This window comes from Chiloscyllium plagiosum, unplaced genomic scaffold (genome assembly GCF_037043375.1).
Source record: "Chiloscyllium plagiosum isolate Xiang-an unplaced genomic scaffold, Cpla_swu_hap1 HiC_scaffold_34, whole genome shotgun sequence".
NCBI lineage: Eukaryota > Metazoa > Chordata > Chondrichthyes > Orectolobiformes > Hemiscylliidae > Chiloscyllium > Chiloscyllium plagiosum.
In genome coordinates, this window is record NW_028270172.1 from 35,010,342 (window position 1) to 35,027,799 (window position 17,458).

General features: G+C 43.4%; 1 protein-coding gene across 1 annotated transcript in view; it reads right to left on the reverse strand.

Annotated features, from left to right (window-relative positions):
• The window catches only part of LOC122564396 (uncharacterized), a 111,464-nt gene extending 101,681 nt beyond the window's left edge, over positions 1-9,783 (reverse strand). The window contains exon 1 of the mRNA XM_087978436.1: positions 9,593-9,783. The gene's annotated coding sequence lies outside the window, so the exon portion shown is untranslated. The remainder of the gene's footprint in view (positions 1-9,592) is intronic.
• Positions 9,784-17,458: the final 7,675 nt, after the last annotated feature.

Below are 17,458 nucleotides of genomic sequence, written 5' to 3' on the forward strand. Positions count from 1 at the left end.
GTTGTAGCTGTACAGGATGTTGGTTAGGCCACTGTTGGAATATTGCGTGCAATTCTGGTCTCCTTCCTATCAGAAAGATGTTGTGAAACTTGAAAGGGTTCAGAAAAGATTTACAAGGATGTTGCCAGGGTTGGAGGATTTGAACTATTGGGAGAGGCTGAACAAGGCTGGGGCTGTTTTCCCTGGAGCGCGGAGGCTGAGGGGTGACCTTATAGAGGTTTACCGAATTCTGAAGGGCATGGATAGGATAAATAGGCAAAGTCTTTTCCCTGTGGCCGGGAGTCCAGAACTAGAGGGCATAGGTTTAGGGTGAGAGGGGAAAGATATAAAAGAGACCTACGTGGCAACTTTTTCACACAGAGGGTGGTACGTGTGTGGTATGAACTGCCAGAGGAAGTGGTGGAGTCTGGTACAACTGCAACATTTAAGAGGCACTTGGATGGGCGTATTTGGAGGGATATGGGCCGGGTGCTGGCAGATGGGACTAGATTGGGTTGGGATGTCTGGTCGACATGGACAGGTTGGGCCGAAGGCTCTGTTTCCATGCTGCACATCTCTGACTCTGTGGTCACACCACATGTCCTAGGCCTATTTTTGTACCATTAGCACAGTTGGAGACATTTTACTCTGCCCCTTGGCCAAGACATTAATATATGTAGTAAATAACATAGGCCCTAAGACTGATCCTGTGGCACTTCATTGGTTAGGATTTTGTAACCTGACTAAAGACCCAATAATTCTGACTCTGCCTTCTGTCTCTTACCCAATTTTCAATCTATTCTAATACATTACCTCCAAGACTGTAGGCTCCTACCATGTGCCATAACCTACTATGAGAAAGTGATGTCTGCAGGTGTTGGAAATCACAGTTAAGAGTGTGGTGCTGCAGGTCAGGCAACAGCCGAAGAGCAGGAGAAATCGATGTTTCAGGCACAATCTCTTCATTAGGAATGAGGCTTATCAGCCAGGGGGGCTGAGAGGAGGTAGCTAACAATGCCAATAGGTAGCTGAAGGTGGGTGGGAAGGTGATATGTTAGAATGGAGGGTGGAGCAGATAGATGGGAAAGATGATGGACAAGTCAAGAGGGTGGTGCCGATTTGGAGGCTTGGGATGGGGATAAGGTGGGGGAGGGGAAATGAGGAAATTGGTAAAATCCACAACAATCCCTTGTGGTTGCAGGGTCCCAAGGTGGAAGGCGAGGCATTCTTCCTCCTGGCGTTGAGTGGTTAGGATTTGGAGATGGAGGAGGCCCAGGACCTGCATGCCATGGGTGGAGTGGGAGAGGGAGTTGAGGTGTTCAGACACAAGGCGGTGGGGTTGGTTTTTGCTGGTGTCCCACAGATGTTCTCTGAATTGATCTGCAAGTTGGCATCCCTTCTCCCAGATGTAAAAGAGATCATATCGGGTGCAACAGATACAGTAGATGACATTAGCGGAGATCTAGGTATCTCCAGCGACCAACTAATCACAGACATCTACTACAAACCCACGGACTCCCACAGCTACCTGGGCTGCACCTCCTCCCACCCTGCCTCCTGTAAAAACACCATACCTTAATCCCAATTCCTCTGCATCTCCTGCACCTGTTCCCAGGATGACCGATTCCACCACAGAAAATTCCACATGGCCTCCTTCTTCAAGGACCGCAATTTCACCTCCCAGGTGGTCAACAATGCTCTCCAGCACATCTCCTCCACTTCCCGTACCTCCACCCTTGAACCCCACCCTTCGCAACACAACAAGGACAGAATCCCCACCACCCACCCTCCATCCTGGTCCTCACATTCCACCCCACCAACCTCCGTATATATCGCATCATCCTCTGCTATGTCCGCCACTTACAAACCCCACCACGAGGGATATATTTCCCTCCCCACCCATATCAGCGTTCCAGAGAGACCATTTCCTCCGCGACTCTCTTGTCAGATCCATGCCCCCATCAGCCCTCACCCCACTTCCAGCACCTTTCCCTGCCACCACAGGAAGTGCAAAACCTGCACTCATACCTCCCCCCCTCACCACTGTCTAAGGCCCTGAAAGAATTCTTCCATACCCCACAGACATTTACCTGTACCCTCACTAATGTAATCTACTGTATCCGTTGCACCTGGTATGGTCTCCTGTACTTCTGGGAAAAAGGAAGCCAACTTGCAAATTGTTTTAAAGAACATCTCGGGACACCCACACCAACCAACCCCACTGCCTTGTAGCTGAACATTTGAACTCTCCCTACCATTCCACTCATGACATGCAGGTCCTTGGCTTCCTCCATCACCAAATCCTAACGACCCAACGCAAGGAGGAAGAACACCTCATCTTTTGCCTTTCGACCCTACAACCACACGGGATTAATGTGGATTTCACCAGTTTCCTCATTTCCCCTCCCCCACCTTATCACAGTCCCAAGCCTCCATCTAGGCACCACTCTCTTGACCTGTCCATTGTCTTTCCCATCTATCCCATCCACCCTCATCTCCGACCTACCATCTTCCCACCCACCTACACCTACCTATTGCATTCTCAGTTACCTTCCCCCTAGTCCCACCACCTTCTAATTTATCTCTCAGCCACACACACCCCTGGCCTACAAGTCTCATTCCTGATGAAGGGCTTATGCCCGAAGTGTCGATTTTCCTGATCCTCAGATGTTGCCTGATATGTTGCGCTTTTCCAGCGCCACACTCTTGACTATTACCTCCTATATCCAGAAGACACCTTATCAAATGTCTTTTGGAAGCCCAAAATACTGCATCTTCCAATTCTTCTTTATCAATTCTATTTGTGATATTCTCAAACAGCCAGCAAATTTGGCAAACATGATTTCCTCTTCACATAACCATGTCGACTCTGTGTTAATCTTTTCTAAATGTACTGTTTTTTTAAAAAAAAAACACCCTCTGGCATGTTCCCAAAGACAGTTGTTAGCTAACTGGATGATAGTTTCCTGCTTTCTTTCTCCCTCTCTCCTTCAACAAGGGTGTCACACTGGCAGGTTTCCAATCCACTGGCATCCTTTCAGAAATGCAGTGAGATCTTGAATAGATTGACCAATGCCTCAACCATTTCTATAGACACCTCCTTTATAAAACCCCTTAGATGCAGGTCAGTAGATCCTGGTAACTTGATCATTAGTTTGTGAAATACACTGTTCCCCGTGATACGGTTACCTTTCCTCCCCTGAGTACTTTACTTTTTTTGATATCTTTGGGACGCTTATAGTATCTTTCACCGCAAATATTAATACAAAATATTGGTTTAAATTATCTGCCATTTCCCTGTTCCCAGTTATCAATTTCTCTGTCACCGTGTGGGCGGCACGGTGGCCCAGTGGTTAGCACTGCTGCCTCGCAGCGCCAGAGACCCGGGTTCAATTCCCGCCTCAGGCGACTGACTGTGTGGAGTTTGCACATTCTCCCCGTATCTGCGTGGGTTTCCTCCGGTGCTCCGGTTTCCTCCCACAGTCCAAAAGATGTGCAGGGTCAGGTGAATTGGCCATGCTAAATTGCCCGTAGTGTTAGGTAAGGGGTAAATGTAGGGGTATGGGTGGGTTTCGCTTCGGCGGGTCGGTGTGGACTTGTTGGGCCGAAGGGCCTGTTTCTACACTGTAATGTAATCTAATCTAATGTAATCTAATCAAATCTAATCTAATCTAACTTCCAAAAGTCGTTCACTACTTTTGCTCACTCTCTTTTTATACCTGTAGAACATCTTACTGTTTGTTTTTATGTAGTGCTTGCCAGTTTTACTTTTAGAATTAACTTTCTCCGTTTTACTCAGCTTTTTAGTCTTCTGCTGGTTCCTAAAATAAAGTCCCAGTCATTTGGTTTCCCTGATAATATTTTTTTCAGTCCGCTTCATCCAACAGTATTTTTCTGCCTGTGTAATTGCCTGTATTTGAAGTCACTGGTTTGAGACACAAATTGATGTCTCTCAAACAGAGTTGTAATGTTTGTAGAATACGGAAAGAGGCCCTTTGGCCAATCTTGTCTGCACCAATCATCAAACATCTACATTTTCTAATCCCATTTTCCGACACTTGGCCTGTAAGCTTCCATGCCTTGGCATTTCAAGTGCTCATCTAAATAGCTCGTAACTGTCTTAAGCATTCCAGTTTCTGCTACCCTTTCAGATAGTGATTTTCAGAAACTTACAACCATCTGGTTAAAAAAGATTTTCCTCAAATCGAATCAACCTGTTGCTCCTTACTTTTAAACAGTTTTTGACCCCTCGAGTAAAAGAGAAAGATTTCTCCCCATCTACCTCAGAACTTAATACATTTATAAAACCAAAGGAAATAAGAACAGGAGTAGGCTATTCAGCCTTCAAGCTTAGAGTGGTGCTGGGAAAGCACAACAGGTCAGGTAGCATCCGACGAGCAGGAAAAACAATGTTTTGGGCAGGAGCCCTTCAAAGGCTCCTGCCCAAAAAGTCAGTTTTCCTGCTTCTCAGATGCTGCCTGACCTGCTATGCTTTTCCAGCACCACTCTAATCTTGACTTTAATCTCCAGCATCTGCGGTCCTCACTCTCACCTATTCAGCCTTCAAGTCTGCTGCACCCATTCAATAGTATCGTGACTAATCTGACATTCATGTCCACTTTCCTGATCTTTTCCCATAACCCACGATACCTCTATTGATCAAGAATCTATGCCAGCCCTTAATATCCAAAGATCTCTGATCCCACATCTCTTAGTGGTAAGAACTTCCAAAGGCTGTCTACCCTCAGATGAAATTCCTCCTCTTTGCAGTTGTAAATGGGTGCCTTTAATTCTGAATCTATGTCCTCTGGTCCAAGACTCTCCCAAGAGGGGAAACATCCACCCAGCACTTCCTTTCAGGTCCCTTAAAAAATCCTACATGCTTCAGTCAGATCACCTCTCAGTTTTCTAAACTCCAATAAGTAGAGTCCCAAACGGTTTAGCCATTGCTCATAAGGCAATCCCTTTATAATCAGCAATGTGAACCTTCTCTGAACTGTCTCCAAAGAAATAGTTTTCCCTAAATAAGGTGACCAGAACTAGTCAGGTGTGATCACCCCAGCAACTTGCATGTTGGACTATAAGAGTAGGGAACTCTTACTGCAACACTCTTGAAGTAAGGACCGTCATTCCTTTGCCTTTCTGACTGTCTGCTGTACCTGTTTGCTTGCTTTCTGTGTTTCATGCACCAGCATTTCCAAATTCCTTTGTGTTACAGCTTCCTGGAGTTTTTCTCCAATTAACATCCATTCAGCTCAATCAGATCGCTCCTCAGCTTTCTCTGTTGTAAGGAAAATAACCCCAGCCTATCTTATCTCTCCTCCCATAGCTACATAACTCCAGTCCAGGCAACATCCTGATGAATCTCTTCTGCACCCTCCATAGTGTAATCACATCCATCCAACTTGCAGCAACCATAACTGCACACAGTACTGTTAAAAATGGAGATTTGAGACAGCCCAGGGAATCCCTTATGAACTCAGACCTGTAAGCCTCTTTCTTGGTTCGTCCCGGAGATCATACTCTTTGGAAGTCTGGAATAAAAATCCCTTTTACAGATAGATTAGTTTAATTTTAGTCATCCCCTTTATTTACCAATAGCATCACTGTTACAATACAACACTGATACCTATAAGCTAAACTAACTAGGTTTTAATAACCTAGGAGAGTAGGGTACCAGCTCTTCAAGTGCCCCAGCAGGCTACTCCGATGTACTGATACAAAGCGGTTTCCTTTATACAAAAAAGTTTAAAAAAAACATCGCATGTTCTTAATTAGACAGATAACAGTGAGAGACAATAATTCATAAGAAAGAAAAGTTAATTGACAGATCTGTGGAAGCTTGACTAATCACTCCTGCAGGCCCTCAGCCAGTCATCAGGTGGGAAAAACATACCCATCCGAGTTAGGCACCTGCTAGCGAGATAAACTCCTATCAAGTTTTGAGAAGATTTGTAGCTCAGGTTGAGGTTCTGGATGTAGGTTTGCTCGCTGAGCTGGAAGGTTCATTTCCAGACGTTTAGTCAGCCTACTAGGTAACATCTTCAGTCAGCCTCCAGGTGAAACACTGCTGATAATTCCTGCTTCCTATTTAAACGTTTGGGTTTCTGTGATGATGTTATTTCCTGTTCGTTCTCTCAGGGGTTGGTAGATGGGGTCTAACTTGATGTGTTTGTTGATAGAGTTCCGCTTGGAATGCCATGTTTCTAGGAATTCTTGTGCATGTCTGTGTTTGGCATGCGTTGTCCCAGTCGAAGTGGTGTCCTTCCTTATCTGTGTGTAAGGATACTAGTGAGAGAGGGTCATGTCATTTTGTGGCCAGTTGATGTTTATGTGTCGTGGTGGCTAGTTTTCTGCCTGTTTGTCCAATGTAGTGTTTGTTACAGTCCTTGAACAGTATTTTGTAAATTACATTAGTTTTGCTTGCTGTCTGTATAGGGTCTTTCAAGTTCAATCACTGTTGTTTTTGTGTGTTGGTGGGTTTGTGGGTTACCATGATGCCAAGTGGTCCGAGTAGTCTGGCAGTCATTTCTGAGATGTCTTTGATGTAGGGAAGAGTGGCTTTCTTTTCAGGGTTGTGATTCAAAGTCAAGTAAGACATAAGATCCGATTAGTTAGAATTGACAGTGGGGCAATTGTAAGGTCTGTAGAGTGGTCTGCAAGAACAGCGAGTGAGTTAAGGCTTCACCAATATTACCTTTTACAGAGTTTGTATTTAATAACCAGTAAAGGCTACTCAATATCATCATGAAGTCCCAAAATGCAATTAAATTCAATCCATAGCAGGTAAGCACTAAGAAATAATTTTCTACTGGCTCCAACAGCCTCGGCACTAAAATGGTCTCTTTCTCGTGTTCTTTTGAACTCTCAAGTCAGGGTCTTGTACCAGCAAAGATTTTTTTCTCTGTGTCTGCCCCGCTTACATGGGGTAATAAGAATCCATTATAATTGACAACATCTGACCATTAATTACAAAGCTTTTGATAGTACCAAGTTTCGTTTCAGGGTCAGAAACAAACTGTCATTAAATTTCACAAGGGAACGGCTGGGAGTGTTGGCTTGGTGTCCTGTTCACATAGATTCACCGATGCTAAGGCAAATGTTCTTAATTACCTTGCAGCAGCCTGTTATCACTTGGTGAGCTCAGATGTCCCTATCTTCTGCATTCCTTGAGTTTCCCCCCTTTTTTCTGAGCCTTCCTGTCTGTCTATTTTCTAGTGCAGTAAATGTGTTCTATAATTCAGCATTACATTTTAGTCTAAATGTTTAAAAGACAAGTTTTAAGTCTACAGACTTTCTCAGTACTGTGGCCTTAGCAATGTTGTATTACAGCTTCATCATAACCTCCTTGCTCTTATATTCAATATCTTGACTGATAAATGCCTTTTTAACCACCTTTATTGATATGTCCTCCTACCTTTAAGGAGGTATGGACATGCATATTCAAAGACCTTTTGATCCTCTGTACATCCAATGGTCATATTATTAAACATGTAGTTCTCCAAAAATGTGTCAACATTTCAGGATTAAATTCCATTTGCCACTGTTCAGTCCATCTGACCAGACTATCCATATTGTCCTCCTCGCTTTTCACCAAGTCACTAATTTTCATGCCACCTGTGAATCTATTGATTATATCTTCTACATTCATGTCTAGGTCATTAATGCAAGCAAAAAAAAAGCAAAGGATCCTGAAAGAACTGAACCCCATAGTATCCACTGGACACATTTCCAGTCACAAAAACCATCATTTCCTGCCACTAAGCTAATTTTAGATACAATTTGACAATTGCCCTAGATTCCAAAGGCGCTTATCATCTTAACCAGTCTGATATGTGAGACCTTATAATAATCTTACTGAAGTCCACAAAGGTTACATCAACTGCAAGGGGGATACACGTGGCAAGCACTTTACACAGAGGGTGGTGGGCATCTGGAACACGTTGTCAGAAGAAATGGTAGAGGCAGGCACGGTAGATTAATTTAAGATGCTTCTGGACAGATGAATGAGTAGGTGGGGAGCAGTGGGATACAGATGCTTAAGAAGTTGGCGACAGGTTTCGACAGTAGATTTGGATTGGCTCAGGCTTGGAGAGCTGAAGGGCCTGTATCTCGACTGTAAATTTTCTTTGTTCTCTTTGTTCTTTGTAACTCTTATTTAGGTAGCGTCGAAGTGGGTGGTGCTGGAAAAGGACAGCCAGTCAGGCAGCATTTGAGGAGCAGAAGAATCAACATTTTGGGCATAAGCTCTTCATCAGGAATAAGGAAGAAGGGTTTATGCCTGAAACGTCAACTTTCATGCTCCGTGGATGCTGCCCAACTGGCTGTGCTTTTCCATAACCACACTCTTGCTCTTTGACCTACAGCATCTGCAGTCTTCGCTTTCTCCTTTTTGATCTTATCTACATAGAGTTATGCAGATTGGAAAGAAACCCTTCAGTCAAACTTGTCTGCGCCAACCAGACATCCCAATCTGACATAATCCCATTTACCAGCATTTGGCCCATATCCCTCTAAACCCTTCCTATTCATGTGTCCATCGAGATGCATACTACATGTTGTAATTGTACCTGCCTCAATCACTTCCCCTAGCTCATTCCATACATAAACTGCTCTCTAATTTTGGACTCCCACACCATAGTAAAAATATCTTGGCTATTCACCCTGTCAATGCCCTTATGATTTTATAACCCTTTATAAGGTCACTCCTCAGCCTCCAATGCTCCAGGGGGAAAAAACCTCAGTCTATTCAGCCTCTCCCTAAAACTCAAATCCTCCAGTCCTAGCAACATCTTTGTAAATTTCATCACATCCTTGAAAAAGTCAATCAATTAAGATAGACATGATCACTGTTTTCCAAAGCCAGACCGACATCAGAGTCGATTAATCATAGTCTCTCCAAATAGAGGTTAATTTATTTTCCAATAGTTTCCCTTACACAGATGTTAGACTCACTGCCTTGCAAATTCCTGATTTATCCCTACCATCTTTCTTGAATAATGTTATCGTATTAGCTGTCCATCAGACCTTTGTCACCTCTCATGTGATCAGAGAGAATTTGAAAATTGATGTTAAACTACCTGCAGTTTTCACCCTTGCCTTCCACATCAGCCTTGGATAAATCTGGCTGGTTCTGAGGATTTAACTACTTTCAAACTTGTTAAAAGCACTAATATCTCCTTTCGCTGTGAGAATTTATTCAATAATATAACAGAATCACACCCCTCCCCCTCAATTTCTGCACTTACATCATCCTTCTCTATTCCAAATAAGGTACTGATTTAAAATTTCAGCTGTGCCTTCCACACAGATTGCCAAATCAGTTCCTATTCTCCCTGGTTATTCCTTTATCCCTAAAATGCATATATGCCTTTGTTTTTTAACTGTAACTCACCCAGTGTTTAAGTCTTAATGCTTACTCAATTATGGTCACTATCATTGAAATGCTGTCTCACTGCCACATCTGCAACTTGCCCACCCTGAAATTAGATACAGCATTGATTCTTTTTTTTTTCTGTAGCTGTTTCTACAACTCAGTCTCAGGAATCCTTATCAACCCAGTCAGTGTCCACAGCATTTTGAAATTGAGTTCGAGATGACACCTGTTGCTCACCGGCTGTGGCTAAGTTAAAAACCACCTTCCACAGTGTCAACCGCCGGGCCGAATTTTAAATTCGAGCTCCGCTTTCTCCCTCTCATCGCCATGGGTACAACACGAAGTGATCATTGAGCAGGAACAAATCAATTGAAAGGTTTTGTCAACCAGCTCGTCCACAACCGGGATTCCCAACACAAGAGCCTTGATCATGGAGAAGCGCCAGCCCTCAAAGCTCCACCCACAATTGCCGGTGGGTGTGCCCCTCACGCGGTTCCCGCCCATTTAACTGACAGCCCTCTCACGAGGCTTCGCCCCACTGGAGCCTGATTCCATGGAAACGTGTTCCTCTGACCCGGTGATTAGTGTCTCGTGCGTCTTCCGCCACGCACTGAGGACCCGCCCACAAAGAGCGTTCAGTCCTGGCACGTGGCGGGTGTTAGAAAGCGACGGTTGGACGGAGTATAATGTGGTTGGAAATGTTCATCAGTGTGGTTTGGTTCAGTGAGGGTGAGTTGGAACGTGTGTTAAAGAAGGACTAAGGTAAAAATGGAGAGAGGGGACTGTAGAGAAAAATTGCGCGAAAGAAAGGGGGCCTGTCAAAAGAATGTTTTTGGAGAGGTAAGTGAAGTGTCATGCAGAACATAGTAAAGTACAGCACACAACAGGCCCTTTGGCGTACAATGTTGTGCCAAGGATTAATCCTAATTTAAAAATCACCTAACCTACGCACCTCTCAATTCACTGCTGTCTATGTGCATGTCCAGCAGTAGTTTAGATGTCCCTAATGACTCTGCTTCCACTGGCAACACATTCCATGTATTCACAACTCTGAGTAAAGAACCTACCTCTGATGTCTCCTAACACCTTAAAACTATGAACCCTTGTGGTAGTCAATTCTGCCCTGGGGAAAATTCTCTGGTTATCAATTCTATTCATGCCTCTCATTACCTTGTACACCTGGATCAGGTCACTTGTCTTCCTCCTCCTCCTCCTCTCCAGAGAGAAACGTTCGAGCTTAGTCAACCTCTCCCCATAAGACAAGTCCTCCAGTTGAGGCGGCATCCTGGTAAACCTCCTTTGCACCCTCTCTAAAGCCTTCATATATTTCCAATAATAGGGCAACCAGAACTGGACATGATATTTCAAGTGTGGTCTCACCAGGGTTTTGTAGAGCTGCAGCAAAACCTCTTGGCTCTCAAACTCAATCCCCCTTTTAATGAAAGCCAAACACCATACGCACTTGGGTGGCAACTTTGAGGGATCTATGCACTTGAACACCAAAATCTCATCGATCCATCACATTGCCAAGAATCCTGTCTTTAATCCTATATTCAGCAGTTAAATTCGGCCTTCCAAAATGCATCACTTTGCATTTATCCAGGTTGGACTCCATCTGCCATTTCTCAGCCCAGCTCTCCCTCCTGGGTGGCACAGTGGTTAGCACTGATGCCTCACAGCACCAGAGACCTGGGTTCAATTCCCGCCTCAGGCGACTGACTGTGTGGAGTTTGCACATTCTCCCCGTGTCTGCGTGGGTTTCCTCCAGGTGCTCCGGTTTCCTCCCACAGTCCAAAGATGTGCAGGTCAGGTGAATTGGCCATGCTAAATTGCCTGTAGTGTTAGGTAAGGGATAAGTGTAGGGGTATGGGTGGGTTGCGCTTCGGCGGGTCGGTGTGGACTTGTTGGGCCAAAGGGCCTGTTTCCACACTAAGTAATCTAATCTAATCTGTCAATGTCGTCCTGCAGCCTGCAACAGCCCTCGATACTATCAACGTCACCTTCAACCTTTATGTTATTGGCAAATTTACAAATCCACCCCTCAACCTCCTCATCCAAGTCATTTATAAAAACTGCAAAGAGCAAAGGCCCAAGAATAGAGCCCTGTGGGACACCACTCACCACTGACCTCCAGGCAGAATATTTTTCATCAACAACCACTCTGTCTTCTGTCAGCTAACAAATCCTGAATCCAGAGAGCCAAATCTCCCAGTATCCCATACCTCCTGGCTTTATGAATAAGCCTACCATGGGAACCTTATCAAATGCCTTGCTGAAGTCCATATACACCACATTCATTGCCCGACCTTTGTCGGCCTGTCTCGGCACCTCAAAGGACTCAAGCTTTGTGAGACGTGACTTGCCCCTCACAAAGCTATGCTGACTGCTTTTAATCACATTATGCTTTTCCAAATAGTCATAAATCCTATCCCTCAATGATTTCCGAAACATTGCTGACCACAGACGTAAGACTGACTGGTCTGTAATTTCCAGGTATTTCCCTATTCTCCCTCTTGAAAAGAAGAACAACATTCGCCTCCCTCCAATCCTCCGGTACGATTCCCATGGAGAGTGGCGAAGCAAAGATCTTCACCAGCGGCTTAGCAACTTCCTTTCTCGCTTCCCGGAGCAACTTAGGATAAATCTGGTCTGATCCTGGGGACTTATCAATTTAATGTTTGCTAACGTTTCCAGCACATCAACTTTCTCAATCTCTATCTTTTCAAGCCTGTTTCCTGACTCCTCAAAGTTCTCATTCACAAGAAGGCCCCTTTCCTTGGTGAAAACTGAAGCAAAAAACTCATTTAGGGCTTCCCCTATCTGCTCAGACTCCACACACAAGTTCGTTACGCTCTCCCTGACTGACCCTACCTTCTCCCTGATTATTCCCGTATTCCTCACTTCTGAGTAAAATGCCTTTGAGTTCTCCCTAAACCTTCCTGCCAAGCCTTCTTCATGCCCTCTCCTTGCTCTCCTCAGTCCATTTTGAGCTCCTTTCTCGTAAGTCTGTAATCCTTCAAAGCTGTGCTAGATCCTGGCTACCTCTACCTTACATAAGCGGCATTCTGGATGTAGGTTTGCTGGAAAGTTCATTTTCAGACATTTCATCACCATACTAGGTAACATCTTCAGTGAGCCTCTGGATGAAGCACTGGTGGTGTAGCCCGCTTTCTATTTATATGTTTGGGTTTCCTTCAGTTGGTGAAGTCATTTCCTTTGGTGCCATCAGTTCCTATGGTGATGTGATTTCCAGTTCTTTTTCTCAGTGGTGGTAAATGGGATCCAAGTCACTGTGTTTGTTGATAGAATTCCGGTTGGAATGCCATACTTCTAGGAATTCTCATGTGTGTCTCTGGCTTGTCCTCGGATGGCTGTGTTGTCCCAGTTGAAGTGTTGATTTTCCTCTGCTCCCATTGGGGAACTTCAAACCAGCATCTACAGGAAAACAACACATACAGACCAAATATTGAACTTCAGAAGCAATCATCCCAATATCCACAAACTAAGCTGCATTAGAACATTATTTTAATGAGCCACCACACACTGCAGCACAGAGTAACTAGGCAGAGCAGAGGAAAATCACCTATACAGTGTATTCAAAGAGCATGGGTAGCCAATGAACACAATCTGCCGATTTCATAGCAACAAATCCAAACAAGCAGACAAAACACGTCCAGAAACCCTAGCCAATCTCCCCTATGTCAAAGACACCTCGGAAATGACTGCATGACTACTCGGCCCCCTTGGCATCATGGTAGTCCACAAACCCACCAATACGCTAAAACAGCAGCTAATGAAGTTGAAAGACCCTGTACAGAAACAAACAAAATAGCTTGCAAGACTGTAACAAACACTACATTCGACAAACAGGCAGAAACCTAGCCACTAGGATACATGAACATTAACTAGCCACAAAAAGACATAACCCACTCTCACTCGTATCCTTACATCCAGATGAGGAAGAACACCACTTTGGCTGGGACAACACATCCATTTTAGGAGAAGCCAAACAGAGACATGCACGAGAATTCCTCGAAGCATAGCATTCCAACCAGAACTCTATCAACAAACACGTTGACTTGGATCCCATTTACCACATTGAGGAAAAACTACAGCATATGACATCAGCATGGGAAATGATGTCACCAACCCAAGGAAACCCACGCATTTAAATGGAAAGCGGGCTACAGCACCAGTACTTCATCTGGAGGCTCACTGAAGATGTTACCTATTATGGTTGAGATGTCTGAAAATAAGCCTTCCAGCTCAGTGAGCAAACCTACATCCAGAACCTCAAACTGTGCTACAATCTTCTCAAAATCTTGCTGTTTTGGAGACTGCTATGTGGCACCCCAATTTTAATCAGCCTTTTCTTTGTGTATTAGTAGCTTCTTTCTGAAATAAATTTGCACACTGCCTTTCTAAATTAACTTGTTTTTCGCTGTACCTCCATGTTTCTCAAGTGTTGCTGGGCACCAGGTTTTTTTCCTGCTTCTATCTTTTATTCCAGTATCCAGAGTGACTTTTTACGCTGGAAGTGTTTCCAAATTCATCTTTTGGATTTGGAGGAACAGCTAGCAACACAGGGGTATCTGTAAGGGGTATCTCTTTGTGAATACTGCTGAGGGAGATTGTTTCTCAAGGAAATGCAACATGACTCAAGTCCATTGCAACACAGTAGTGACTCAGCTGCATTGGGGGTTGGAGTAAAAAGAGTGAGAACAATAGTGGTAGGAGATTGTGAAGAGATAGTCATTTCTGTAGCTGCAGATGTGACACCAGGATTGTGTTGCCTTCCAGGTGATAGGACTAAAGATGTCACTGAGTGGTTTCCTAAGGGGTAGGAAGAACGGCCAGAGGTCATGGTCAATTTTGGTATTGATGACATTGGAAGAAAAGAAGGTTGAGATCCTGCAAACAGAATGTAGCAAGCAAGGAAAAAATTAAGAAACAGGACCTTAAAGGTAATAATCTCAGGACTGCTCCCATTGCCACCTGCTGGCAAGATTGGTATTGAGAGAATAGACCAAATAATACATACTAGGAAGAATGATGTAGGGCAGAGGGATTTAGATTCTTGAGGCGTTGGGTCGATTCGGTGGAAGTTGGCACCTTTTTATGTCTTTCTAATTTATCAGAATTTTTTTGAGGAGGTCTCACCCAGAGTGGATAGAGAGGAGCCAGTAGATGTGTTGTAGTTAGACTTCCAGAAGGCATTCAGCAAGGTACCTCAAGACTTTGGTGTGGATAAAGATTTAAAGATAAAGCAGCAAGTGGAAATCAAGTTTTTGATTCAAGTTGGCAACCTGTAACCATTGCAATTCTTGAGGGATCCATGCTGGGACCACAACTGTTTACAATGTTATTATTGCCTTGGAGGAAGGACGCAAATGTACTGTAGTCCAATTTATAAAAGAGACAACAAAAGTTGGAAAGAGGGAGTTTTGAGATGGATACAAACAGTTTAAAGAGATAGTCATTGGTTAAGTAAGTGGGCAAAAAGTTATCAAATGCCATGTAATGCGGGAAATGTGAAGTCATTCATTTTGGAAGGGAGATCAAAAGAAGAGTGTTATTTAAATGGGGAAAACTGCAGAAAGCCGCAACACAAAGGACTTGGGGTTACTTATGCACAAAATGTAGAAAGCTAGCTCAGAGGTGCTGCAGATAAATAGGAAAGCCAATGGAATTTTGGCCTTTGTTTCAAGGGATTGTAATATAAGATAGGGAGGTCTTACTGCAACCCTGCAAGGTGCTGCTGAGACCACATCTAGAATATGGAGAGTGTTTTGGTCCCCTTATTTCATTGGAGGCACCAGCGAATGGTTCACTAGGATGAGCCCTGGAATGGAGGGATTATTTTATGAACAAAGGCTAAACAGGTTTGGAATCTACTCACTGGTGTTTAAGAGAATGAGGAGATCTCATCGAAACAAGTAAGGTTCTTAAAGGGCTTGACAGGCTAAATACTGAGACGATGTTTCCCCTCATGGGAGAGTCTTAAGACTAGAGACCATATTTCAAACTAAAGGGGTGCCAATGAAAGACTGAAATGAGAAATTTCTTTGAAAGGTTATAAGTCCTTGGAACCCCTTGGCACAGAGAGCTGTGAGGGCACAGTCCTCAAATATATTTAAGGCTGAGATAGATTATTGGTCAGAAGTAAAATTAAGGGTCATAGGAAAAACATAGAAAAGTGGACATGAGTGATTTCGGATCAGCTCTGATCCTGTTGCGTGGCAGGCCAAACGTGAGGAACTGAACAACCTAGTCATGTTTCTATTCCTTATGAGCCATAAAGTGTTGTAGCCAACCTGAACTGGAACCAAGATCCCCACAGGAGTGTTTGCTGGTACAGTGGTGGAGAGTTTAAACTGGAGTGGCAATGTAACAGGCACCTGAGTGAGGGAAACAAAGATAGAAATGAAAGAAATTTAGAAATTGAAGTGTAAGGCAGAAGAGACAAGCATTTGCAGTAAATAAGGCTGGTATACAAGAAATGTGAAAATGTAAGTATGACTAGACATACTACATCAGAATGCAGGGATCATTTTACTATAAGCTAGACAAAATAATAATGTAAGCATTTGTATGTGGACTTGAAACAATCATGTTGAGGTCTTTTATTACCTTTATTTTTATAATTTTTTTTGTTGAGAGATATGAAATGAGTGTTGATGATGATCTCTGGACTACCAGCAACTGTTTGTATTTTTTAAGATAGAGAACAAACAACCTGATATTTGTTTGAGGCCTTCCCTGGAAATGCATCATGCTGAAACTAAAGCCAGATGTTTAAATGTTAGCGGGCTGACCAGATATTCATTGATTAAGTAAGTGGGCAAAAAGCTGTCAAATGGAGTGTAATGTGAGAAAATGTGAAATCATCCATTTTGGAAGGGTGATCAAAAGAAGAATATGTAATTTAAATGAGGAAAACTGCAGAAAGCTGTAACACAAAAAGGGATTGGAGTTGTTTGTGCACAAAACATAGAAAACTAGCACAGAGGTACAGCAGATGAACAGGAAAACTATTGGAATTTTGGCCCTTACTTCAAGGGGTTGAGATATGAATAGGGAAGTCGTGCTGCAACCATCCAAGAGAATTTTTATTTTCAAAAAAGAAAGGAAACCAAAGTTTGAATTGTTTTGTGAAAAGCATTGTGGTTGCCAAAGCTATAGAAGGGAGATCTGATAGCTCTCTGCTTATCCTCCTATTATAAACTTATTGAAAGTTGAGAGTACAGAATCTTGGTTATAAGTGAATATTCCTTGAAGCTTCCGAGAAGCTTTTTGCATCAACTAGTGCCTGCACTCAAACTGCAGAATCAATGCTTGTTTAAGGAACAATGCAGGAGGGCAGTGCCAAGTATCTTTAAGAATGAGTTGTAAAACTGTTGAAGTGATGAAACTAGACTACCTGAGTGTCAAACAGCACAAGTGGTAACAAACAGAACATTACAATTCTGCAGCCAACGGATCAGATCTGTTCTCTGCAGTTCTGCCATATTTAGTTTTGAATGGTGGTGGAGAATTAAATAAATGACTAGAGGAGGAATTATCCTACAAATATCCGTGTTCTCAGTAATGGGAGAACTGACCAGATCAGTGCAAAAGCTAAATCTGAAGGGATTGTAATAATCTTCATCTACAAGTGCAGAGTGGATGATCTCCGATATCACCTGAGATCCCGAGCATCACAGGTAGCAGTCTTCAGCCAATTCAGTTCACTCAAAGTTATGTTAAGTAATGGCAGGAGGCACTGGCTATTCCAAAATTATAGGTTTTGTGAATATTCTGGCAATAATGCCAAAGAATTGTGCTCCATGGGAAAGCAATGGCCCACTGGTATTATTTCTAGATGATGAATCCAGAGATGCAGATAATGTTCTGTGCACTTGTCGAATTCTGCCCTGACAGATGGTGGAATTTGAATTCAATTTTTAAAATGTCTGGAATTAAGAATCTAAGATGATCATGAAACCTTGGTAGGTTGTTCGAAAAACCCATCTCGTTCACTAATGTCCTTCAGGGAAGGAAATCGACTATCCTCACCTGGTGTTGCCTGCATGTCACTCCAGACTCTCAGCAATGTGGTTGACT